This window comes from Mustela nivalis (genome assembly GCF_964662115.1).
Source record: "Mustela nivalis genome assembly, chromosome: 14".
Taxonomy (NCBI): domain Eukaryota; kingdom Metazoa; phylum Chordata; class Mammalia; order Carnivora; family Mustelidae; genus Mustela; species Mustela nivalis.
Genome location: NC_139033.1, coordinates 21,921,135 through 21,948,125, shown reverse-complemented (window position 1 = coordinate 21,948,125; position 26,991 = coordinate 21,921,135). Strand labels below are relative to the sequence as shown.

Below are 26,991 nucleotides of genomic sequence, written 5' to 3'. Positions count from 1 at the left end.
CCGGAGGTCACGGTGGCCCCATTTCCACCTCTGGGTCCGCTGTCTCCCACCCGTGGAGCCCCGGCAGGCCCGTGTCCTACACCCTGAGGCCTCTCCACCTGGATTACATCTTACCCGACTGACTGCCTTCTTCCCTTTTTTCCCCCTTTTCTTTTCTTTCTTTCTCTCTGTTGCTCTTTCTTTGCCACGGTTTGCTGGGGTTTCACTCCACCATCATTGCTGGTCCGTAGACTCCAGCCTCTCTTGCGGGGTTCCCTCTACCCACAGCTGCTGGAAGCCCCTGCACGAGGCCTCCCGGTCCACGCCCCGCGTGCAGGCCCCAAGTGGCTCCCACGGCCACGTGCCCCTGGCAGAGGTTCGGCTGTTCTTCCGTTCTCGCTCCAACAGATGCCCGCACGCGGGGATTTATTTGGGAGAGAGGCCACCCAGAGCCCCGGGAAGGGAGGCCTTTGCCGCCTGGCCTGGGTGTTCCAGATTCAGTAGGGACAGTCCCAGAAGCAGGGGGTTTTAGGAACCCCTCTGTTCATATGAGGAAACCGACACAGGAGGGTTACACGGGAACTGGTGGGGAAGTTGATGTTGGCCCAGGTCTGCGATGAGACACCGCGGCTCTGGGGGCCTCACATCGGCTCTTCCTGCCCCGACGGGCTTTACCTGCAATGAGGTGTTTGCCTCTAAGAGGAAGACTTCACTGCGGGTAAGTGGCAGCTACACCACACGTGGGTCACAGCTGCTTCACAGAGCGGGGCTGCAGGGACAGAGATGGCCTTAGCAGAGAGCCACCCACCGAGTGCAGAGCTCGGCCAATGACCCCCTCCAGCAGGAGACCCGGCTGCACCACCTGTGGGCTCTGCAGGTGCAGGAGGGGGTGTCTCCCTGCAGGCCCTGCTCAGCCACGTCAGCCACTCCCGACTCACAACAGGGGTATGCGCTGGCCGAACACGTTCGGGAGGGCTAAACCCCAAAACAAGCTGACTTCGGGAATCCTGTCTCACCACTCCGGCCAGACGGGCCACCCCTGAGCACACAGGAGCTCGGGGTACAGCCTTCTCCTCGCTTGTTTGGAAAACTCGCCCTCAGTAACCAGAGCAGGACACGCACCCAGTAGCCCTGAGACTGTCTCAAACAATGGGATGGCAAAGGGATGATTGTCCTATAGTTAAATACCATGACTTTTTATTTTTGTTTACTTACTTTCTTAGAGATTTTACTTATTTATTTGAGAGAGAGCAAGCGAGCGAGAGAGAGGGAGAGAGAGCACGGAGTGGGGGAGGCGGAGGGCCCAGGAAGAGGCAGAAGCAGACGCCCTGCTGACCAGGGAGCCCAATGTTGGGATCGCATCCCGGGGGTCCCCTGCTGGGATCATGACCCGAGCCAAAGGCAGGTGCTTAACCGACTGCTCCGTCCAGGGGCCCAATATTCCCACTTTGCAGAGTCTGTATCTCACGCTCTCCTAACTGCACCCCTGGAAATCAAATTTCATGAATAACTTCCATCAAAACCATGCATGGGTGTGTGTGTGTGTGTGTGTGTGCACACGTGTGAGTGTGTACACGTGTGCGTGCATGTATGCACATGTGCACGCCCGTGTGTGTGTGTGTGTGTGTGTGCACGCGCGCACGCATGCATGTGTGCATAGGAGATAAAGTACAGATGTCAAGCCACGGCCCGACCGGAGAAATCGAAAGCAGAGGATGGCTGCCAATTCTGCTTTCCTCACCAGGTTGGTGGAGGGGCGAGTTAGTCACTGTCCAGATACCCAGGTTTGCATTTTAATGACAGCACAGAGTGCACTGGGGGGCCCTACCCCCTCACCCCCACTGCTGGGTGCGGTCACTGGGGAGGAGAGCTTAGCCTCGGACCTGCCGAGCATCACGGACCCGCTACAGTGGGTAAGGGCTGCTTCCTGCCCGCGGCAGATGCTGTCGCTGGGTGGGGACCCAGCACTTTTCGCCCCTTTGCATGGACTTGGGAAGCTGCACCCATGTCATGCTGAGCCTGTGGGGTGCGGCCGCTGTGGGCACGACCCCGGCTGACCTCCTGGGTCTGCGCCTCTCTCTAAATGCCAGGCCAATGCCAACAGTGGCATTTATCCACTTACTTGGAGCATGACTCAACCGCTCATGGAACCGGAATAAACCACCAGGAATCATCTCTGTGAACGCAAGTCCCTCTGTTAAATTGAACTCAAATGAGAAACATCTACTGGGAAGACATGACCATGCCAATCACATTCTCTCCTCTGAGCAGAAATCCCGAAATACTACACCAAGGGGTTTGTCCAACAAGGACTTCACTTGGGTTGTTGAATAACATTTCATATTCAAGGCTGATCAGGTCTTCAATGAGGCAGAAACAAGGAAAAGCCATCATCACTCAGCTGATAAGCGGTTTTGCCAATATGACCCTGTAAAGTGTGCAGTAGAGACCTGCCCACCCAGGGCGTCGCTGTTGCTTTATTTTGCTTCTGTGCACCGTTCCCTCCGGACGGCGGGGCGGACTTCCTGGGCCGGGGACGTGCTGAACCCTTGGGGCGGCAGACGCTCTCCATCCCTCCGTTCGGGACGTGGGCAAGTTATTACAATGCCCGCTAGAGCATCAAGAGAAAACACGTAACTGCCACAGCCTCGCTCAGTTTCACTACAGGAAGGAGATCTCGTCCTGAAGGACCAGGAAAATCATCTCTGAATAAAGCTATAGAATGAATCTGGGTCACTTTTGGACCCTCTTGCCAAGAGACTACTCCATCTGCCCCCGTCTCCGGCCCTGTAAGTGAGCTCCGGCGAGGTCAAGCTGGGAAAGCATGAGGAAACCCCGGGTCTCCGGGACACCTGAGATCCAGATCCAGTTCCCCTGCAAACACCCCAAACCCCCAGACACAGCTGCTTCGACTTCGGACCCACGGCTCTCACTCTGCCCCCCACCAGGACCTCTCCGCACGGAGCAGCTCTTGTGAGCAGTTCTCCATATGTGTTTTTTCTACATGACATCCTTCAAATATTTGGACAGAAAATAAAATGTGATTTTCATTTTGAGGGATCAGATTGGTTTCATCCATCTTTTTACTTTGGCTTCTAGAAGCATCTATTCTCAGGGCGTATCTGGTTAGGTCCCAAACCCAGAGTACAAGTCTAGTTTGTTGGAGTTGCGTTAAGATCCCATATATGGCCCCAAACCCACAGAGCCCCAACTGAACTGATTTAATGAGTCTGTCCTCCGTCACTGGGAGTTCTCATCCAAGGAGCTAGGACTTTCGGGTTCCATAAAGCGGGTCCCCAGCCTGCAGTCAGAACCGCCTCCCTGTGGTGGGCTCATACACCGTGGGCCATGGTCTCCGTGGCCCCAGAGGAGCCAGCCCAGAGTGGCTGCTTCCGTATCTTGTCTCAGGCCCAGAGGACCGATGGCTGCTAAGGGTCAGTGGGACTCCTAAGCCTAACCCTTGTACAACAAGCTAGGAACAAGCATTCTCAGACATGCAGGCAGCAGCTGGACAGAAGGCTCCCGACCAGCCCGCACCACTTTCTTGTCTCCCCTGGATCACGCACCTCGAGCAGCCCTGCTTTCGATATTGTGTCGTACCCATGGAGAAGGGACCCCGAGATCGCAGGGACCATGCCAGGAAAAAGTTCTAAATGGGGCAGCCAGGCCCCTTCCTGGGCCAGAGAGGACATCCACACAGTGACGGGGACGCTGGCGCCGGGACACTCGGTGACTTTATCTAAATGCACAATGGCAGAATTCAGACAAGCTGCATGCTCTGTTTTCCAGCTACACGCAACAGCAGTTTTCTCCTGAGTGATCCACAATCCGCTTTCCTAGCTGCCGGTCCCTTCAGGAAGTACTACCCAAAACGAAGTCCATACATCGAAATGCACCCGCGTGTCCTCTTTGTCATAACCATTCAGATGAATCCTTCGTTTCTAGCTCGAAGTGACAGCGTGGCCTAGATTAAAGGGGCCATCACTATGGAATGAAGCTACAAAACGGAGGAAATCTTCAGTGATCTCGTCTCCAATTGGTTGTTTTTAAACTCATGCTTTAACTTTTTCCCTCATATGTTTTCACCTGGTGATATCTTAAGGATCCCCAAGATGGCTGAAGCCATCGTGGAGTCAGGAACACCGCAGCTGACCTGAATTCAGGTCCTCTGTGACGGGGACAAGTTGACAGGCCCAAGTTCACGTCCTTCAGAGCGGGCGACTGAAGTCACGCGCCATCGTCACGCACGGTCCCTTACGGTCAGGAAGAGCTTCAGATACCGAGGCGGCTGCAAAGAGCTCAAGAGACGTTACCGAAACCTCAGACCCTCGCAGAAGATCTCCGACTTCCAAAATAACCGACAGAGGGGGCATCGCCTCCTGCAGCCCAGGGAGAACCATCCAGAAGCCCAGGACTCTAGGTGGGAACAGGACAACACTGACTCTCCTCCAGAGCTCTTTTTAAATCCTGACCGCTAATGTCAGCGGGCAGGCGGCGCGGCGCTCCTGTTCCAGAATTTTTATGGAAGGCACTTTTGTGGATGAGCACATCACCCTCCGGAGGACGTCTGCCCGCCTTCCGGGGCGTCCAGCAGCGGGCCCCCCCTCCTCAAGCCGGCCCGTCGCTCACCGCTCCGAACACCAGCTCCTTCAGCGAGAACCTGCTCTGTTCCCCCAAGCAGAGACTGCAGGAGAGCTGGAGAAATGCGACTCAGACGCTGTGACCCCCGTTTAGACCCGAGGCTGGGCCAAAGTACCATCTTCACTGAAGGTATGAGATTCGTCATCCGTTACAGCGGAACGAAGTTTCCAGGCTGCTCTTCCCTGAAGGAGGCATTTTCTGTTCTGTTCCCGCCTGTTCTCTGGGGTTTTTGTCTGGACACTCTGGGCCTGGAGGTGCGAGCTCTCCGCAGTGGGGGAGGGTCCCACCACCAGAGTCGAGGTGACAGACTGTCCTTGGAGTCTTGGTGGGGACTGACTGAGACAACCGCGCTCGGACAGCAGAGAAGCGTAGTTTAGTTCTCTGAACTTGCCACAACCAAGCGCGAAACTGAACACCAGCCGGCGTGCGGTTCTCATCGGTGGGCGCGCTTCACGGCCGACGCCGGGAGCCGCCGCTGCGGGCTCAGCCCGCCCCACCTCACCCGGAACCGCCTCCAAGCAGGACCAGGCAGCCTTCCTGGGACCCTGTCACTGGGGAACCCCTTTTCCCTCCCCTGAGGCCTGAGACCAGGAGACAGGGGGATGGGAGGGGGCTTTGGAGGTGGAGGCCAAGACCCCTCCCCCATCTACGGCCAGAAATACCCCGTTGCTAAGCAAGGTTCTTCACACCGGGCACGCAGGAGTGTTAAGGGATAGAAAATTTCATCCCACGGGCATGATGGGCCCCGAAGGAGCATCTTGCCAGGCCTCTGTGTGGACTTTCAGCCACTGCTTGCCACGGAGGGGGCCGGAGGCGCCAGGCTAGGCACCAAGCCTGTGGCCCTGCGGGGCTCCGATAAACCCTGAGGCCGGCGCCCCTGGGGGAAAAGCCCGGGGCCAGCAGCAGGGGGCAGCCCGCAGGCTCTGCAGCAGGGATCTGGGAACCACGCCTCTGCCCGAGCCCCGAGCCCCCAGCTCCCACCCTGGAGACGGAGGCAGGTGAGGCCCCCTTTCCAGTAAGGGGCTGCCCTCCATCGATGGCCACGGGCCAGGCTTGGACGGAACCTCACTCTAAAAACACGGCGACAGGTGGTGCCTGGGGCGTTCCATCGGTGAGGCGTCTGCCTTTGGCTCCGGTCAGGATCCCAGGGTCTTGGGATCAAGCTCCAGAGGTGCTGGGCTCCCTGCTCGGGGTTGGGGGTTGGGGGGGCTGCTTCTCCCTCTGCCTCTCCCCCCTGCTCATGCTCTCTCTCTGGCACACACTCTCTCTTTCTTGAATAAATACATAAAATCTAAATAAATAAATAAATAAACAAAAAGACGGTGACAAGCGTGCTGTCCAGTGGAGTAGGGGGTGAGGTGAGAGCCATGCTAAGTGCACATGACCCTGGTTGGGCTGTCGGTTTAAGGAGAAGGGGCACCGGGGGTGCCTGTGTGCCTCTGACCTGGCCGGGTCGGCCCCTCTCTGCAGAGGAGCTGGCGGGGCGGGGGAGAGGCGCGGGGGATGGTGGGGGTTGGGCGGGCAGAGCCCTGGAATTTGCGCGCGTAGGCCGCGCTGAAGAGGACCCTCCTTGTGTGTGGAATACTTCTGTCCCTGGCCCGCTGTGCTCGGGGTCACCAGGGAGGGACGGAAACAAAGGAGCCTATGGTTGTGGCCTGTGGGTTTGCTGTGGCAGAAGTTCTGCATCTATGAGAGGCGCGCGGCCGCCCTCCCGGCCACGCTGGGATTTCTTGAAAATTTTTCCACAAACGAATCTTATCAACCCACCCATCTCAGCACGAAAGCCTCCTTTGTGTACCCAGAACATATAGTGTTTATTTGCTCTAAATCGCTCTAAATTCCTCCCACAGCAGGAATGGGGTCACGGGAGACGCAGGCTGGAGGGTCGGGCTGGGCTCCACCGTGAGTCCGGACCTCGCAGGGCCCGAGCTTCTTCATCTGATAAGGTGGGCACAAGCATCTCGGGCAACAGCACACAGCTGGCGTCCACATGCGACTCGGGCAACAGCACACAGCTGGCGTCCACATGCGACTCGGGCAACAGCACACAGCTGGCGTCCACATGCGACTCGGGCAACAGCCCGGTATGCACACCGGTTCTGGGCCACGAGCAGCCTCTGTCGGTCCCCGCCGCAGCTCCGTGCCTGCCACCAACGGGCCCGGAGAGGCTGCAAGGTTTCTCCCACGGAAGCGGCATCACGAGAACTCTGAGCTGCTTTTCAGGGGGGCGTGCGATCGCTGAAATGATAGTATTCCTGCCTCTACGTCTGTTTTACCCGGGGGGTGTGGTGGGGGGAGGCAGAGCTCAGTAAGCCCCCAGGGAATTAAACTGGATCTGCACTATGAGACCACAGGCTGGCTTCCGTCTAATCCAGCTGACTTTGGCTCTTGGTCCCATCACCTACTCTGTGGCCTTGAGCACATGAGCTCATCTCTTCAAGTCCCGAGGGCCTCCGCTGCAGAGCAGGGCGAACTGTTGGCGCTCCCTCACCACACTGCTCTGACAAGTCCTTGAGGGGCCCATGATCAAGTGTCTTAGCACTGGTGCACGGTGACTGGCCATCTGTCAGGGCTTCTGTTACTGTGGCTGCCACAGTATTTAAAAAAAAAAAAAAAAGACTCTGGCAATACCTGTGCACAACAGTAAGAGCCTATACAGCTTTCACCCGGCCACACACCTGCCCAGCCGTCCGCTCGGGCATCCTCTGTCCGCCCACACACTCTCTCATCCGTGTACCCACCACTCATCTACCCACTCTCCCATCCAGCCATCCGTCCGTCCACCCTTCCATGCATCTACCCACCCAATACACGCTCCATTCCTATGTTAGGCAGAAGTCTAAGAATGGCCCCCAATAATTCTCATAATTACCAAATTCTCTTGGGTAATCCTTAACAACCTGTAACAGCGATGAGGTACCCCTTGTGATTATGTTATATCACACTGAAAACAGAAGATTATCTGAGACTGTTTAGTCCAACCACAGGAGCCTTTTGGAGGCCGCGTTTCTCCAGTGGGCCGCCGACGCGGAGGTTAGAGGGACTCCCAGGCAAGCCGTAAGAGACGGGCAGCAGCATCTCAGGCTTCAGAGGCGGATGGTCTAAGGGCAGAGATGGGGCTCCAGTGGCTGAGGGTGACCCGGAAGGCAGCCAGCAAGCACACGGGGACCCGATCCCAGTAACTACGTGGAACTGAACTCTGCCAACAACCCTCGTGAGCCAGGAAGTACATCTGCCCGAGCCTCCAGAGAAGCGCCGGGCCCAGACGGCACCTTGACGCTGGCCTTGCGTGCCACTGGGCAGGGGACACGTGCCAGCCAGCCGGGACTGCTCGCCACGGAGCCAGGAGCCCCAGAAGGATTGTTTTCAGCCATGAAGTGTGTGCGGCCTGGAGACACCGCGACAGAAAACAACACACGGCTACTGTGTGTCGGGGGCGTGGAGCGGCTGGAAGTGAGCCGAAGAGTCCGGCCCCTTGTACAAACTCTCAGGTTAGGAGACAGGAATTAACCCCACAATCTCGTGGATAACCACACGCAGCTTTACACGAAGGAGGGAATTTCCCCAGGGGAGGGCCTCGGGGTCAGAGAAGCTTCCCTGTGACCGTGGGTGAGCGAAGATTCTCCAGACACCAGGGCGCTGGGGCTTCAGCAGAGAAGACAGTGGGCACCAAAGCTGGAGTTGAGAGGGGCCCGGACTGTGGCAGGGACCCTAGTGCCCAGTGCAGCGGCCCAGGAAGGTGGGAGGGAGGTGGCATCCTACTGGAAGCAGCCTTTGCAGCAAGAGGGCATCTGGGTGCTGCTTCGACTCCCTCGCTGTGGGGCTGCAGGACAGATGGTCACCTGCCGGCAGAAGGAGGGACAGGGCCTCCTGGGACCACGTGGGCACTGTGTGCCGTTTGCGGATAGCGTCACCCTGCTGCCCGTGACCCCCGGACTCCGTCTCGTCCTCCTGTGTGTGTGTGCACATGCGTGTGCGGCGGGCACACGGGTGCTGGGGGACGGGGCAGGAGGGGAGGCTGGTGTGCCAGGTCCTGTTTGTGCTTCCACGCTCCTGCAGGACTTCCGCCCCGTTAGAAAGTTCTGCTGTTCCTTGAGCCCAGGTTTGTTTCCTTTTATTAGTCTGGGGATGTTGGACGGAAGGCGGAGGCAAACAGCAGCTCTACGGGACCACTTCTGTCTCCCATGCTCTCCAGGCACCCCCCCAACAACGCTCAGGCCCCTGCATGTGCATTCTCGGTGCCTCAGGAGCCCCTGGGGGCCCATCTCCGGTCGAAGGTGCCACCTTCCCAGGGCGACGCTCTGTCCTCCAGGCCGCGCTGACCTTGGGCTAGTGTGACCGCCCCTTCCCAGGTCTTCCCCTACTTCCAGATGCTCTCCCCTGGGTCCCGTGCCATCCAGCGTTGGCCCCCACCGGGCCAGCAGCTGATCCTCCACAGCACCTGCCCTTGGCCTCTGAGCACCACACACTCCTGATCCGGAGGAGTCAACAGGGACGTCACATCTAGGGACAGACTGGAGGCTGAGGGCAAGGCAGAGTGGGCTTGTGCCACAGCGGGCCCCCGACTTCCGAGGACTGTCTGACCAAGCACACAGACACCCTTCTCCGGTGATGCCCGGTATTCAGGAGTGTGTCCAGGGTGTGGAGAGACTGGCCAGTGGCGCAGAGACTGCCGGAGGGCCTGTTTTTATAAAACTCTCCAGCACGGCTCCAGCACGGCTATGCTGACCGGCTCTGTGACCGTGGTGGGGGAAAAACCTCACCTTTCCCGACAGAGTGCCGGTACTGTTTAGGGAGGCTGTTCGTACACCTGAGGTGTCTGGGGTCACACTGACACCCGACAAGAGTGGGCACAGGCCAGGCACTGGTGACAGATGGGACGTGGCCCCACGGGAGGCGCAGGGAGAGCGGGCCACCAACCGGGCCTCCTGAGTCAGGGCATGCTAACCAGCTCCACAGAATGCCACTAGTTCGGATCGAAACACTTGTTGCATTGGCGGTTATTTCCAGACAAAGTCAAAGTCACGGCGGCGAGTCATAAAGTCATCCACAGTCCCCCCCACCAAGATTACATGCAAATTAAGTGTTCAAACCATCGTGCAAATGATGCCTGGGTTGGCGCCAGGGTCCATAATCGAACCCAGTCACTACTATTGCAAGACCATTCGGCGCAGCTCCCAACAGATCAATGCATCGAAGGGTTCATGGATCTGCATTATTACCTGCACAGAAACTAAGAGTCTGTGTCAGAACTCTTAGGTTAAAGGACACAGAAGCATCAGCTCAGTTTAAAGGAAAGTAGCACGGCGGCAAGTAACAGAGGTGGGCGAACTCCAAAACACCAGCTCAGAAGCACGAGAGAGGCAGCCTCTCCAAGAACTGATGGGACAACGGGTTCTGCCACACCCCCTCGTTGCCACGCCGGGACCACAGGGAGCACACAGCTCTGTCCCGACTGGCCATGCAGTCTGGCCCAGACAGTCTGACCCCACAGCACGCAGCGAGTGGAGACGCCAACCCAAGTTTCTGGATACCCTATTGCGTACTTTCCCCTAACACTTCATGACTAGTCCTGGGAATTAGACAAACGGAAGGCCCCAGATCTGTGGCTGTTTCGCTCTGCCTTATATTCCCACCTCCCAGGGCTTGGAAGGGAGCAGCTGCGATGTATGAGTGCACGTGTGTGGGCATCTGTGCTCACGCACACACACACGCACACAAGCAAGTGTCCGTGCACTACTCGCTGACCAGAGGAATCATTCACCAGTGAGTTCATACGGTGGGTGCTGCTGTTAGCTTCTCATGGAACAGATTTAAGGTACAAGAAGTTTTATGGCTATTTCACAGGCAGAGTTCTTCATTTCTGTTCTATTCTGAGCACAAATCAACACAGTTTCCCTGAGTTAGCAAAGCATTCTCCTCTTCAGGAATGTAGGTGTTGGCAAACTGCCCATGACCAGATCTGGCCCATCTCCTGTTTCTGGATAGCCTGCAGGCTAAGAATTTTTTTTTTAAACCTTCTTAAATAGTTTGAGAAGAAAAAAAAATAGTATTTCATGACACATGGAAAGGATATAAAATTCAAATTTTGGTGTCCAGAAATAAAGCTTCATAGGAACACAGCCAATGCTCGTTTACTGATGAAACCATCTGTAGCTGCTTCCAGGCTCCAAAGACAGAGTTGAGTAAGCACCGAAGAGACCATATGTCCTGCAGAGCCTGAAATATTGGCTCCCGGTCCCCTTTACAGAGAGTTTGCTGACCTCTGCAATCAGCTGATTTTCAGCTCTAAGAACAGGAGGTATTAGGCAGCAGATACAGCACCGGAGCTGAACGTCACGACCTCTGGAGAAGTCAGCGTGCTGTGAGTCCAGAGCACCAGCATTTACTTAAGCCCTTCTCTGCCCCCAGAGACAAGGGCATATGACTCTACTTGCTCTGGGCTTGAGGCTTTTGTGGCTTGACACATAAAGAAGTTTTAAAAATGTAGTTGTTCTTAATGAATGAAATTAATCACAATTATTTTAAAACAAGATGAATGGGCGTGCTTGCCGCAAGGAAGTCACCTCTCTGGGATCATCCGTTTTTCATTCATACCCCTGCGCCACTCAGGAACGTCCGCGGGGACGCAGGGACAGAGCAATAAGCCAAACTCAGAAGCAGAAGGTACAGGAAGCAGGGCCTGATCTGCCCAGCCCGGGGGTCGGACGAAGCTGATTCTTAGACCCACCCGTCACGTAGGAGCTGTGCGCCAGCCACGGGCAGGAGGAAACGGTGGTGATCGTGGAGCACCCGAGGGCAGAGCAGCGGAGGACAGGCCAGGGGCACGCGCTGGGTCTGAGTCCGTCTGCGGCTACGGAACCCACGTCTCACGTGGGACACATTCGCAAGAAGAACTTCTGAGTTAGGAAGGTGCCCGGGGCCTCCCTATTGGCTCCTGCCCATCACTGGCTCTGTCCTCAGCACGGCGAATGTCTGGTCATTGAGGAACTTTCTGCACAGCATCACGTATAAGCAATCCAATTCTAGTGACGCGTGAGTTGGCATCTAGCCTCCGTGCTGTTCATCTTTAAGAATCGAATGTCAGGAGTGACTGAAGTCACCTCTGACCGGTAATTTCAGCTCAAGTCCTGATCCCAGGGTCCTGAGATTGAGCCCCACCTTGGGCTCTGTGCTCAGTGCGGAGTCTGCTTGCGATTCTCTCTCTCTCTGTCCCTCTGACCCTCCTCCTGCTTATGCTCTCTCTAAAGAAAGAAAGAAAATCTTTTTTTTTTTTAAAGAACTTAATGTTATAATTTTCTTATCCTTCTTTTTTCTCCCTCTCAATTCTGAAAGTCGTTTGCTGTCAGCTGAGGGAAGCTGGCGGCTTTCTTTGCAAGAATCACTGGCAGATTGCCAGAGAGCGAGCAGCGGACCTTGCGTCGTCCGAAACCAGTGGGAAGGTGTGGAGTTCCTACTAATCACAGCACTATTAAAAAAATGGTCAAACCTGGAGCTACCTGATATGAAGAAACACCCATTCACAATAAAATGGAAAGACCTATCACTTTACATGAACTTTTTGGAATTTTTGCTTGTTAAATGCATAAATATCCAACATTTTACCCGAAGCTGTTCCAAATTAAAGGAAGGAGGAAGTAGATGCACAGAACTCAGCCTGCTTTCTTGTCCTTTCAGCCAAAGGCACATGTTGCAGAAACTCTGTCTTTGGTCTTCTGAAAAGATCAGACACTTGGCATCGGACCGCCTTGCTGGGGCATTTGCTGTGGTCCAATGAAGACGAAGCAGAAGTCCAGGATTTAACTGTTTTGACTGGCATCCCTTCTTTCAACCAAAACTCTATTTCCAGTCTGACCACCCGACCCCCAAGAAACAGTCATGTTACTTTGTAACTACTCAGGTTAGAATTCAGACTAATCAGGATGATACTTGTCTCCTTCCTTACCTGTTGCTGTGTACTCTGTTTTGCAGGACAGGCATAATCCCTGGCTTACAGTGTAACAAATAATTGATACATTTACAGTTTGGTGAATGAGAGAGTTATTTTTAGGTCTTTTCTTGGGGACAGTTGCAGATCTGTACTGCAGCACTTTCTGTCCCTGGAAGCCAAGGAACAATGGTGTCAAATGTCTGGCGCAGCAGAGACCAGGCTCTTTGCACAATGTCTGCTTTTCACGGCCGGCCATCCGGCACCCAGAGAGTGTCTCCGCCGTGCCAGCCTCGTACCAGCGCGTGACAGCGACTGCTAGTTTTTAAGGATAAAAATAACTTGAAAATGCTTCAGGTTAAGAAATAGTCAGTGAAATGCTTTAAAAAACTCAGGCAATAAAACATGATTATTCAGAGCAAGGAAAGGTGATGTGATGCTAGATAAAGGGGGAGAAAAAAAGACCTTCTAAGAGATTTATGAAAACAGCCTTTGGTGAACTCTCGTCAACTCACCTGCTGCTTCAACTATTCTTAGACATGTGCTGTTTGAGTAAAGTGCATACTGATATACTTTTAGGGGGGTTTATTTTCTTTTTTGGAAATCACTTCAAGACCATTCATCACGATCCTATGGTCAGATGACCATTTAATTTCATAGGGTATGTAACAGAAGAAACCAAAAATATCCCCTATCTACTCATCCAGTCGAAGTAGATACATTTAAAGATTTATTTATGAAAACACAGTGGGTACTTATGATAACCTATTTTATGTTTTGTTGCATGAACCTTGAACAAACTGATACTTTCATAAGGGAATTATCGTGAGTAGAAAGTCAGCATTTCCACACCATGAAAATAAGCTCGTGTCTATATTCACACGTGGGCATGCGTTACGAAGTTCTCCAACAGAAATCAGTTCCCTTGAATCTAACAGAAATGTGTAAAATCTTCCTCAGAGAGACAATGTGGTGACGTTTGCCACCAGTCTTGGGTAATCTCAGAGGTTAACCCGGTTACTGGTCCCTGAGCACCTAAGACACAGTGTGTGACGTGACTCAGGAGGCGGCTGTCACTGCTCACTCTGATCACCCAAGGCCAGTGTCACTCCCAGGGGGGCTGGGGCGGGCTGCCAAGTCCCCTCAGTCTGTGCGTCCACACGAGTCCGAATGCAGCCAGCTCACTGTCGTCCTTCGAAAGTTGTTTATCGAGACAAAGCTTTTCACCTCCCTGAATGCTCTCTGCCTTGTAGCGGACCGAGCAATCCCAGGGGAGCGAGCTCCCTTCTCCCCCTGCTCCACGTGGGCCCAGCGCTGAGGGAGGACGGTGCTCAAACGCACCGAAGCCGATCGACTCACACCTGCCTCAAACACCGTCTTAACGGATGCCAGCCACATGCCGAGCGTTCACACAACGGTGACCTCAACCCTCCCCAGTCTCTCTGCTTGACTTTTACTGACCTGCACTTCGTCTGGGGCTCTGCCCACCCCCCCACTGTGTCACACACGGCCCTGGCCTGAGCCTCTGTCTCTGTTCACCTCCGCCCTTGCCCTCCTGCCTGGGCAGACCAGCCCCAGCAGGACGTGGATCCCCACTCTGGATGCTGGTGGCCTGGCCTGATGTGCCTGCAACGGCTGGGCTCAGTGTGCCCACCGGGGTTCTGTGCGCTAACCTTGAGCACCTGCTCACGATGCCTCGGGGCAAGAAGCCTGATCAGCGGCAGGAGCCGGGGCCACCCAGCCGACCAGGGTGGCTGGTAATTGCAGCACAGAGGGCAGGGAAGGCCTCCAGGGTGGCACTGTGTGGCCCGAGGACAACGCAGGGAAATGTCTAGAAAGGCAAAGTTGCAGAGCTGAGGACCACTCCTGCCATCACAGCTCTCTAGCCTCCCCTCTGCAGGTCTGCAGTCCCCGTTCGGCAGCACCCCTGCAGCTCAGCCGGGATGTGTCACCACCACACTGGTTCCCCCATGGCCCAGTCTCTCAGACCCCGCCATGCTCAGGACCCTTGGCACGTGCGTACTTGCCCGCCGACAGACCACGACCACAGTCCTAGCACCACCCGCAGAATCCTCTTGCTACAGCAAGCGGTAGAGCGACCCTGTCCTGTCTAGCTCTGCCCTTGTCTCCCGGCTCCCTGCTGGAAGCCCCAGAGCTCAGTTCAGAGGCCACCCCTGGCCCTGGGCTTGCGGATCCTCTGGCCCCAGGGCTTGAACCGTCCCAGAGAGCACCTTGCCCTGCTGGTGCAGGAGCTCCATGCTTACCTCGAAGGCACCTAGACATTATCTGCTCTGGGAACACACAAAATTGCATCTGAAATGTTGGAAATCAAATTAAGCTCAACTTGTAATGGGGAGAAAGCATTTGTTAAACAGTAGTGGCACACTATTTTCTGTTCAAGTAAATTTACTTCTAGGAAATGGACATGTCTCTCTAAAGACAATCGCAGGATGGGGCATGTTTCTGTGTTGTACTGTCTGCTCGGGCATGTGTACTGACTGGCATGTGCATGACGAAGACTGTCCTTTATATGAGATACGTCCAGATACATGGAAAAATGGCTGTCTCTGGTCTTCATACATATCCCGGCCAAACTTGTTCCTTTGCGGACTGAGCTCCAATGCCGGGAGTCAGTCCACATCTTTTTTCCCATTGGGAAAGAAACATTACAGCCTCTGAGAATGCTGATGACAAGGGACCCAAAGCAGTCTCAGAACAGCGAATGAACAAGCCACAGCCCAGGCTCTATAATCTCCATGAAAATGCGACAGCCCGCCGGGGAGACCACCAACGGCTGACCTGCTCAGTGCCGGACTCAGCGGGTCAGCGGTGTGCGAGGCAGCCACCCGTGGGGAAGTGTGCGTGACTGACACCCTCACGGGAACACCCACAGCCCCACCAGCCTGGGACACACGTTCTGAAAACCACTCGGATTTGCATGGGGGGTCAGGAGGGCCAGGGTCACAATGTCCGTGAATAAGGACAGACTCCTGCAGCACTCGGGATTTCTGCCTTCTGTAGCCGAGGCATTTTCAGACAAAATCACTACCATCGGGGCACCTGGGTGGCTCAGTGGGTTAAAGCCTCTACCTTCAGCTCAGGTCATGATCCTGGGGTCCTGGGATTGAGCCCCACATCGGGCTCTCTGCTCAGCGGGGAGTCTGCCTCCACCTCTCTCTGTGCCTGCCTCTCCGCCTGCTTGTCAAATAAATAAATAAAATCTTAAAAAAAAAATCACTACCATCAATTTATCTCACTCTTTTTTTCTATTGGAAAAAGTGCCAATTGATGGTGAGATTGCGTCACTGCTCCGCGAGCCGGCCACCCGCAGAATGAAGGAGCAGGGAGGGGGCCCCGAGCCCTAACGGCTGAGACACAGGCCCGTCTCCAGGACACGGTGCTAACGGCACGTCGGGTTACATGGCTGCTTGAAAATTCAGCGGTTGGGGGAGGCACAGCTCAGTGGCAACCCTGAGAGTGGACTTGACGTGCGTGTCGTGAAGACACCGGAGGGGAGAGTTCATCAGCGCGAACTATCAGCTGCGTGTGCGAGATGCTAATAACCCACGCGTCCACACGGCGGGGCCGAACAGCGAGCGGACTACGGGTGTTTGCTTCTGTCCGTGTCGAGCTGTGGAGTGTTCCACTGTGTGCCTAGTGGTGACGTGAAGACCCGCAGCCGCTCTCCGTCCCAGGAGCGCCCCAGCTGTTGCTGCTGAGGCTGTCGTCGGATTCTGGCACTTTCACAGACACGGGGGCTTACTGCCGTAGGAGCAGAACACCAGTCTCGCTGGAGGGCCGCAAAGGACTGGCTCGCTGCCCCCCGGGGACAGAGCAGGACAGTCTCTCGAGGTGAGGGCAAACCGCACGTCGGGGCTCTCCCAACACCAGCCCTCCTCGCCGAACCGCACCTCGGGGGTGAGCAGCCCCTCTCAACTTGCCTGGAGGGCACCTGGGGGCATGGGGCAGGTCACGGTCCCCAGAGACTCTGAATGACCATCTTGTTCCTTGAGGGCAGGGAGGCGGGCTCTGGCAGATGTGGGGAACGGTTTTCAGTGTTGGAGGCATCGGCTCAGAGAAGCTGAGCTTGAAGGGTGTAGCCCGGTGGTGGCCACAGTTCCTGAAGGCGGGAGAAGAAATCTCCGACGCCACCAAATATCCAGGGTCCTTCCGTTCCTCAGCTGCCTGCAAATTGGACATCTTTGGGGATTAAGGGAATCGGACACTAAAACGCACGTTTCCCCGGGGTGGTGGAATGGGGTTTGACGAACAAACGGCAGAATAAAAATGAATGTGTACACAGACAGCCCTGCCCTCTGGAGCTCAGCGTACAGACCAAATAAAGCCGCTGCTAGGGGGTGTCCGCTCGGAGAACAGGGCACCTGCTTCTGCCGAGACAGCTCAGCGGCCGGCAGTAGGACGCACGGCAGCCGGGCGCGCGAGCCGCCCACCCCCTACCGGCCCGTGAGGGGCCAACAAACCAGGGACTGTCCGAAAGACGGGGTGCAGCGCCAACACTCGCCCCCACTTGGACAGACCTTAAAAGCACTGTGTAAAGTGAGAGGAGCTAGTGACAAAGACCACAAGTGTCACGTCAGCAAAGCCGCAGAGAGCGGATTAGTGGTTCCAGGGGCTGGATGTGGGGGGGGCCGAGGGGAGCTGCCAATGGCAGACATTTTCTCTGGGGTGACAGCAGCGCTCTCAGTGAGGTTAGAGTGGGCATGGCCAACTCTGTGAACAGACTAAAACCATTAATTTGCCTAATTAAAACAGGTGCCCTTTATGTTATATAAATGAATCTCCATCACTCTGTTGAAAACGAATGCAATTAGGGAAGTCTCCATTTTACTGTGGTGTTGCCTCAATGTACTTTTCAACAAGACAGAAGAGAAGTCAGACAATGAAAGGGCTAGGCTCAGGTTTTTAAGGCAACTGAAAGAAATTAAAACTTGCTGAGTGTTTAATTCTGAATGCCAGCAAATTAGCTCAGGATTCCGTATCTACCAGAGTACCTCCGTGCCATGCAATGAAATAATTACATCTATTACTTGTCAGAAGATGATTCTGAGCAAAAATTATACTCACAGGACTACTGAAAACAACTAAAAAGCTAGAATTCTAATAATTTTCTAAAATGTGAGCACCAAACAGCTGCTGAGAAGGACGCTGTCGGTTTGAGATTAGAGATCTGGCTTCTCTGATTTGACTCCTTTGTCTCTCTTTGGAAACACACTCCTTGCACCCAAAATCCCCTGGCAGGGCCCCACACTGGTGAGAAGGGGCTCTCGAGTCTCCCCACTGGGGGGTCCTCCACCTGGAAGTGCTGTGTGACCTGCCTCCGGGGTGTTCCGGGGATGACACGGTGGGTGGTGGGGGCAAGGCAGGGGCGTATCACAGCGACGGTGTTTAGGACCGCTGGTGAAGGGGGGTGGGGGGAACAGACGGGGCCTGGTGACCTCAGGAGGTAGGAGGAGGGAGAAGCCAGTGTCATCATGACGAGAATACTGTGTCAATGACTCCATCCCCCCCGGGTCGCTGTCCCACAGGCATGACAGTCTGCAGATGACAGATGTCCGCAGTGAGGCCCAAGGAGGTCAGAGCAGAAGATACCCATCTACTAAGCCAGAGGATCCAAAGCCAGTTGAGAAGCGATGTCCAGGAGGCAGGGTGTCCACTGTTTGGTCCCCTGCTGCCCCCCTGCACTCCCACGAGATACAGAATGGAGAACGTCCCAGTCTGTCTCCCTGTCACACCCAAAGGAAAGAAACACTGGTCTGTTTTTTGTCTTTGAGGTTCTTGCAAGGGCGGGGTCCGAGTATGGGAAGGAGGCCAGGGTGGCCCGGAAGTTATGCCAGAGGGTCTGACAGGAGTATTTTGCCCATTCGAGGGTGTTGGAGCTCAGATTTGTGCACCTTCAGGAAAGGGTCACTTCTGCTGTCCTCCTGGTTCTGCACCCCATTATTTCTGGTCAGATGTCACCACCACCTCCGGACCACCTTTGACTCCCCGGGGGATGTCCTTCCTACAGCCAGGGAGGCAAGGATCATTTCGGGTTTTCCTGAGTGTGGACACTGTCACTGCTGACGCCCAAACAGGGGGACAGCAGCAACACAGAACGGACAGGTGTTCATCGAGCGATTCTGTCCCCCACTCTTGTCCTCTCTTGACTCAGAGAAGCAACAAGTCCCCAGAGCACTACGGCTCCACGGAAGCAAGATTTCCAAACTTGCCAACTGCTGATTCATCGGGCCGTAGCTGGCAAGAACCCTTCTCTCCTGGCTCGGGGATCTTGCTGAGGAGAGAAGCAGTTACAAAAATAAAGACTCGAAAACTCACATAATTTTTGAAAATAAACTGGGGTTCTGAAACACAAAAATAGCATTCTACTTATATTTTAAATGTCAAATTACATACTTCCCCCCCTTTATAAGCTTCGCCAGAGCCGACAGCCAGCTACCAGGTCCTGCTCTGCACACTCCGTGACTGGATCCCAGCTGCACGGGCTGCCCAGGGGAAGGTTCTGTGTCAATGGCTTAGAAACAGCCCTGTTTGAAGAGCCTATGCCGGTGTGTGCAGCGCATCCCAGGGAGAGCTCCTTGACTGAGTCAAAGGGCTGCCGATTGTCCCAGGCCCTGAAACCTTAAGGACCATCTCCCGGAAGCCAGGGAGCGCGCACGTAAGATGTGACTGTGTTCCTAGCATCCAAGCCCCTTGGCCTCTGCCGTCCTAATCTGCAGGGCAGTCTAGGGTTCCCCAATTTTCTCTTTGTTCTTGTGCTTCCCATCCTTACCCCTTCGCAATCACAGATACTCCTTTCTCTCATTCAGTTTTGATGAAAATGAGGAGGAATGACTCGGGGGACTACAGCACCCCTGCACGAGGAGACGGATTCCTATGTAGGGCAGAAGCCGGGACCAGAAACTGCTGTGCAGTGGGAAATGCCGTGGTGGGGGGAAAAGCCCCAGTCCTGCAGGATCAATGTCCTGTTCTCTCCCAGCAGAAGCAGCCAGGACAACGCCACCACACTCCGGGGACCTCCGGGCGCTGCCATCCTCACCGCACCGAAATACGAAAGCGCTTCAGTCTTCCGTCCGGGCACCAGCTGCTGCGGCAAAGCTGCCAGGAAGCCCTCCAGCTGCACGCCCGCACGCCTGCAGCAGAGCTCGCAGGTCAGAGCTTCGAGGCCCACACGGCCTGCCCGCCGTGCCCGCACACACGCAGACAGACCTCCACCCTCGGCCTCTGAACCAGCTCGGGGTGACGCGGGAGACACCTGCCCGCAGCCCCATGTGTGCGCGTGCGCCCGTTGAGTGTGTGCGCGCATGGGTGACATGCAGAGTGCATCAGGTTCCACCGTCATTCTAGAAGGACGGACAAATCTTGTCCTAAGATTCCCCCCAAGATCACACAGCCTTCTCGGGGTCCCTGCTGTGTTCACTTCACAGAGCTGCCCGTCACCCTGTCTCTCCACCTGTGGTAGGCCACGCTCTGACACAGTTGTCACGTTCCAGATACGGGACCGCGAGATGTGACACCTGCTGATGGGTTTGGCTCCTAACAAAGCTCCCAGGAAAAAGAAACTGAACATCGAGACATGAGTTTTTGAAGTAACTTTAGAAATGTTTCAGCTAGAGGCAGAGTTAAGATCCCCCCCTTGGTGTTAGATAGGGAGAAAGGTAGGAGTGCCTTTACGTACACTTCATATAATTTGGAAAGTCTTGAGATAAAAATGGCTCAAATGCACTGAGTCCACCTAATGAAACAATCCAGTTAGGACATGCCTGAATGACCTCGACTTCACTAGCTGCTGAAGAACATGCCCGAGTCTGTAGCCCCCCGACCTCCCGGGAGCCCACGTCTCTAACTGCCTCCAATCTCCCAGGAGCACGCGTCTCTAACTGCCTCTGCCCTCCAGAATGCTCGAGTCTCTCACGGCCTCCGACCTCCAGAGCAACAACCTCACACCCCTGGGACCGTGCCACATTCATCACCTCAATTAGCAGCCCACCTGCCACCACCATCACTGGTATAGGAAGTCACCTGCCAGACAGCCGGAGGACCGCTTCTCTGGATCCAGGCACGGATGGGGAGGTTTGGGAGGCCCAGCAGGGACATGCCACTCAGAGCAAGAAGCCTGGCCTGAAGCAAGGGCCTGCCTTTCATTCGACCCTCTCGTGTCTGCGAGCCACAGAGCTGCAGGGCAGACCGTGAGGACAGGACCATGAACAGCCCTCCTGACACATGACACGTCGCAGTTCCAAGGAGAAAACCGGGCGGAACGCAACTGCAAAGTGGAGTTCAGTCACGGCCGCGGTGTGCCCGGGAGCGGGGTCAGGCTGCGTGATCGGGAGGGACAGCTGGAAGTCTGGCTGCATTTGGCCCGCGGCGCTGCTAGACCCAGAGCGTACCGTGCTGTTTTATTTTCCTTCCTAAACACATCATTTCTTCAGTTTAAAAAATACCAACAGTATCGCCCTTGGCAGAGGCGAGGAAGCGGTTAGGCCTGCCCTGAATGGATTCATGGAGGAGACACGCAGCCCTTCCCTCAGCGGAAGAGGCGGAGGGAAGATGAGGGCCACCCCCGAGCCACAGCAGCCGGGACAGGTGTGCGTGAGCGCCGCTCTGCCTGCCGGCGGGTCCCGTGCGCAGGCCCCAGGCGTCTGGTCCCGGGGGCGGAGGCTTCAGGAGGGGACGGTCCACCACCGCCCTGCGGCCCCTGAGTTCCCTCTGCGAGTTCCGGCGGCGCGTGAGGCGGAGTGGGCAAAGGCAGCTTGACTCGGGAGCAACGTGGTGCTGTCGAACGGGAGCCCAGGGCTGGCCAGCTCCGCAGAGCAGCGGGTCCCATGAAGGGGACCTCAAGCTGGGGCCGTTGCTGGCCACTGGCCGAAGCCCATCACAGTCGCCACTTGTGCGTTTGTAAGGTCTGTGTTCCCTCTTTGTTCTGGAAGTCTTTCAGTGTCCTATTGTGGCCCGGATGGCCTCAAGTGACTTGGAGCCACCGTTTCAGGGTGAAGACCAGGCCCAGAGGGCTCAGTGCGGGCAGCACTGTCAGGCCTCTGTGACTCCGGACACCCGGCAAGCTCGTCGCTCCCCCTGGAGCGAGCCTCCTTGGGACCAGAGTCCCCTCATGGGACGGGCTCTGCCAACGGGGGTTCCCGCAGGCGCCCCCTGGCCTCGCTCTGGTGCAGCCGCCAGCTCCTCACTGACCTCCCCTGTGCACGGCGCCGGGAGGTGCTGGGAACGCGCGCCCACGCCCGCCTTGGAGAAACCTCCCTCAGCCCGCCGTGGACCCTGAGCGCGGTGACTCTCCACTGCCTGAACTGGGGGGGAAAGAAGCCGCTGGCGGGAGCCTGCCAGGACGGCTGGGGTGGCCTCGGAGGGTGAGCCCCTCCCGGCGCAGGCACCTGTGTCTGCGGGGCCTTCCACCCCTCCTCGCGGTCGGGGAGGCGGGTGTCCTATGGGGGGGTTCTGGAAGGTGGGGGCAGCCACTGCCCATAGGGGCTGTGTGGCCCAGGGTTCACCGTTACAAGGAACTTACATGGGAAAACCACAGACCGTAACCAAGGACAACCATTTTTACAAAAACGCTGGAGTGAAGGCAGTCTTAGCAATTCCTAATGTCAAAGGAGAAAAGAGACGCACAGACTTTCGGAGATATTTTGTCAGTGGGAAGAATGCTTACCCACACCAGCCTGCGCCGACGCACCCGTGCAAGCCCACGCACACTCACAGGCCCCGGGAGCACGTGCGCCCACGTTCTGATGCACATCACTTCCACGCCATCACTCGCTCATCAGCGGCCCCGAGCAGAGCTTCTCACGAGGAAACGGCTCAGGCTGAGGACACATTGTCTGGGTGGCACAGCTCCCTGAACACGACAGTCTGCAAGTCTGCCTCAGAGGAGAAGAGAGAACAGCAGGGCGGGTGGGGGCCCTCGGATCACGGTCTGGTCACCAAATGCTCGGCAAGGAGACAGCAGCCACGTGGGGCTCCCCTTCCACTGGTGCCGGGGGTGCAGACAACACACCGTGGCAGAGCGGGCGCACGGTGGGAGCCAAGCTCCCGGCAGCAGGAGGCAGCGTCTCCCCATCCTGCTGCCGTCCTCTTGGCCAGTGATGGCCGCGTGCCGGGCCTGTGGGCTGAGGTCACGGGACCGTTTCTGGCCCATCGAGCCTCAGTGGAAGTGACGGACACCGCCTTCCTTCAGGGTGTCTCACCCTCTGAGATAAGCCTGGTGCTCCAGGAAGAGAGAACGGGGGGGGGGGCGAGGGAGACAGGGGAGTGTAGGAGGTGCCACCAGAGGTGCCTGGGCCCTCGGGGACCCACAGACTGTGGCAAGGGTGGCGGGGCTCTGGGCAGGGAGGGGTGTGCACTGGGCTGTGTGCTCTGTGATGGTCTTGAGACGAGCCTGGATGCAAGGGCGGAGGTCTGGATAGAAGCAGGAGCCAGAGGGGCTCCTGGAATCATCCAGGTGAGTGCCTGTGGGTACGTGGACCACGGTGGTGTGTGGGTCAGTGGGTGAGTGCCTATTCCATGAGCCACACAAGCCTGCTAGGGTCCCCGGAGCATTAGCGATGATCACTGCCTCTGGAAGAACCCGGGCAACACCCCTCCCTGTGGCCCACGTGGCGGAGGACAGAGAGGCTCCCGACTGCCGAACAGGTCAGCCATCTCCGGACACTGGCCTTTTTCATCTCTCCCAGCACCCCCACATACTATTAAATATCATGTTTCTCCGCAGACTATTCGAGGCGGGATGGGTTTCCCTGGAGAGGCCAGACTTTCCGGGACAGGCCTGCCTGGGTGGAGACAGCGGTGGACGCGCACACGGCCCCTGCCTCCTTCCCAATAAGCTCCACCCGGGCTCACTTTTCTTGATGGCGTGTACTCCTCACAACGACCCGGAGGTCGGTTGTTAGCAACCCCACTTGCACGGGACACCTGAGGCTGGACGTCATCCCAGAGGTCTGGAGTCCACACGCCGAGTTACTCGGGGATACGGCCTCACCAAAGTAACCGAGGGCCGGGATGTTTGTCCAACAGCTCATGGGCGGGTGCGGGTGGGGGGGCTGCTGCCCCATAGAACCAGACCTCCCACGGCCCTGAGCACCCACACTCACTACAGGGGCCCTCAGGCACTGCCCCCCCCGGGGCCACCTGCTGGGTAGCAGCTATTGGCCAGAAAGGAGTCCGCCACCAGAAAGCAAAGAGGGGCACCCCCCAGGGGCTGCCTGGGAACTACAAGGAGGCAGTGCAAATCCTGGCCGGTGCGTGTGGGTTTCAAAGATACAAAGTAGCAATTCACAGGCAGGCGAAGCACAGAATATTATGTCTCGGGGCGTGCCCCCGTTTTAATGTATCTGTCAGAGACATGAAAGCTGCTTCTGTCCTCCAAGGGCCCCCCACGGTTGTGTCCTGGGGGGCGCTCAGGGTAGGGCCCGGAGCAGGAGCTACAGTCTGGTCTCTGTGGCCTTCTGGCCTCTGTCCTGGCCAGCAGACGCTCATCTCTACATGGTGGGGAGGGGTCAGACCAGAGGCTGTGACTCTGCGATTTCTATCTGCCCCAAAGACACACTCCATATTGATTCTGTCGCTGGCCTAGATGTGAGTGACCGCTCGGGCAGCAATCAAGCCATCATTAGCAATAAATTAAAGTCAGCATCCACGAGTCGCAAGAGCAGGCTGCGAGAGGTCCACAGGAAAGCACAGGGTGGGTCGCTGGCCTTCAATTATTACTGAGGGGAGACAGAATCTTGTATCATCATGACTGTTTCTTAATAATTTTGTAGCTTAGTCTAGTAATCAGGATTGATCAAATAGAAATAATATCGGAAATAGCATCTCAAAAAGATCTCCTCATGGAAAGGTCCTGGAAACAAAAAAAAGCAAAGTTTTTTTTCTCAATGCTGTACGAAAATTCCCAGGGGGTCTGTCGGTGGCAGAGAGTACTTTCCAGACGTGGCAGCGCAGTTCCTCCCGCCCCTCCCCATCCAGAGGGGCGTCCACACCCCGGTCACTGGCAGGGTTCGAGGGGTGTGCACGGGCCACGCAGGACAGCGACGAGGTGAGGCCACAAGTGGGACATGTGCCTCACCCAGCGCCAAGGTGGGATGAAGCCCATTGCCCAGTTTATTGTAATTTTCCTAGGAAACTAGTCAACACAGCTGCCAGGAAAGTGCCCTGCGGTGCGGACACCACATGGTCGTCTGTGATAAAACCTGAAACGAGAGAAGATCTTACAACTGGCTGAACGCAGCTGGGCATCCTCGGACGACGGCATGCAGACCCTCTCTGCCGGTCCCTGTGGGGGACAGGGACGGGGTGCCGTACAGGTGCACATTTGCAAACCTGCTCGTTCGCTCTGGGAGGTTCTCTTATCTCCCCTGCTTACCTGGGAGGAGACCAAGACACGAGAGATGAGGGCACGGACAGACGCACCACAGCTAACGCGCAGCTGCACCGCCGCCCACGTACAAGGAGACATGGAGACACTGAACACACGGACGGGGTCTCACTCTCCGCCGGCGCCTCTGCGACTCTCCAGCTCAAACTATTAGCAACCACCGTATGGTTCACGTGTGTGGTCGTTCCTGACTCGACCTCGACTGTATGCTTTCCATGTTTTACCGTCTGTGTGTCCGTGTGAGCTAACTGAAGCTTTGTGAGATGAAGGCACGCATATACACACGTTTATACTTAAGAGATTGTATTTGTATAAGCGTCAGTGTTGCCAGGATCAATCCTTTCTTGCTGAACACTAGACATAGATAATTCCATCTCCGGTATTTGAGCGCTGAGCTGGTGAAGGTGTTTCCTGGGAAGCTCCACAGGAGTCTGTCCCTACAGGCCGTGGGCGCCTCACTTAGCCATGGACGCCGTTACGCACCGGGGCAGGGAGGCGATGTTCCCATGACCCTGGGGTCCTGCAGCTGGGATCAAGCTCACCAGATGTGCTGGGTACTCATCCCTTCTGCTCTGACTCTGGAGATGTGGGTCGTGTCTACAAGGAGCCATACTCATCTGGAAAGAGCAGGGGTGCCCTCTTTTGGGGATTTTGCTCCTTTGTCACTATAATTTAGGGACAGGCTTCTGCTGACCTCAACTGCCTTACCTGCCCTTGTTTTGTGGCTAGCGGACTCTGGACGGAGGCATGGTGACCGTTCTGCCTTCCTTGCTGAAGGCTTTACAAATGGTGAGGATCGTGTACGACACACGTGTGAGTGCATGGTGGAAAACAAACAAAAAAGCTCAGTAACTGGCCAACCACAAAATGACCTGGTTCCCCAAAGCTCAGACAAGACACAGCTCTCTAAGCTACCATGTTTTCTTCCTCTTTGGGTAACCAGGCAAACAGTCCTAAGTATAACCACACACTGTCAGGAAAAAAACATTACAGGAGGAGACACAGAAGTGTGCTCGAATGAGTGAGTCATTTAGATGAAGGACAATCCTTCATTGGGATTTTCCCATGAAATGAAAAGGTAAAAGTCTTCAGGGCATTGCCAAGTACATGGCTGGCTCTGGCCTTCACGGAGGCTGGGGAAGCGTGGCTGGTTTTAGTCATGCGCTCTGTGACTGTCCGCCGGCAGCTCCAGGTACCTGCCAGGAGTCTGCCCCTGGCCGTGACCTCCCAGCCCTCTGATTCCGTCCCTAAGCCAGGACTCTGACCACCTGTGGGACAACAGTCTTTCCTGACATTCGCAGAGACCTTGAGGACCTGGATCCTGTAGAGATCTGTCAGGTAAAGGATAAGGTCCATGCGTCTGACACGCGGACAACGTGATTGCCAGGAGCTTCAAGATTATTGCCACCTGGTTGCTAATGACTCAGGGTTCATAGAACATCGCGAGGCATGGGGGTTTTTTATGGTACTTGGGGAAGTTTTGTCTAGTCAGGGAAATGGGAGGCGGCTGCTGACTTCATCTGGACTGACATTCGCACAACGCTTCATAATTTAAAAAAAAGCTCAGATACATCTTCCAAGATTAGGCGGCCACGATTGACAGCCAAGATCCACTGAGATTCTTTTTCCCTCATCACTCTGCCCCTTTGGACCGGGGTTTCTCCGGATTCTAGGACAGCATCAGGAATGGGGGATTCTCCCAAGTTCAAGAACAGATGCCCACAGTCCCGCAGGAACTCCTGGTCTGTATTAGTCAGGCCCCCATGGGAGCCAGCCACCCTCGCTCAGGGTCACATGCTGTCACACGTGACCTCACCTCACACCTCACACCTCCCGCTTCTGTGACTCAGCCTGGATTCAGGGAGAGCTGCCCGTGTCGTGAAGGTGACCATCAGGGATTGTTTCCTGACTGCGTGAGGGCTGCGCACCATGACCCCCACGTAAGTGTGCCCAGTGCTCTCACCGGGGAAGTCACAGGAAACTACCCAGGCGGCGTCTGCTTGTGCCGCTCTACCCCTAGTCGTATGGCCTCCGCATTTCC

At 56.0% G+C, this 26,991-nt stretch overlaps 1 protein-coding gene and 1 long non-coding RNA gene across 10 annotated transcripts in view; both read right to left on the bottom strand.

The window, feature by feature from the left end:
• MBP (myelin basic protein) overlaps positions 1 to 26,991 on the bottom strand; it is a 100,802-nt gene that overhangs the window by 35,841 nt on the left and 37,970 nt on the right. The window lies entirely within an intron of this gene.
• On the bottom strand, positions 1,174 to 7,244 carry LOC309848161. Its single transcript, XR_014302865.1, has 2 exons — positions 6,670 to 7,244; positions 1,174 to 6,599 (listed from the first exon to the last, which is right to left on the bottom strand). It is a non-coding gene; the product is annotated as an uncharacterized lncRNA (long non-coding RNA).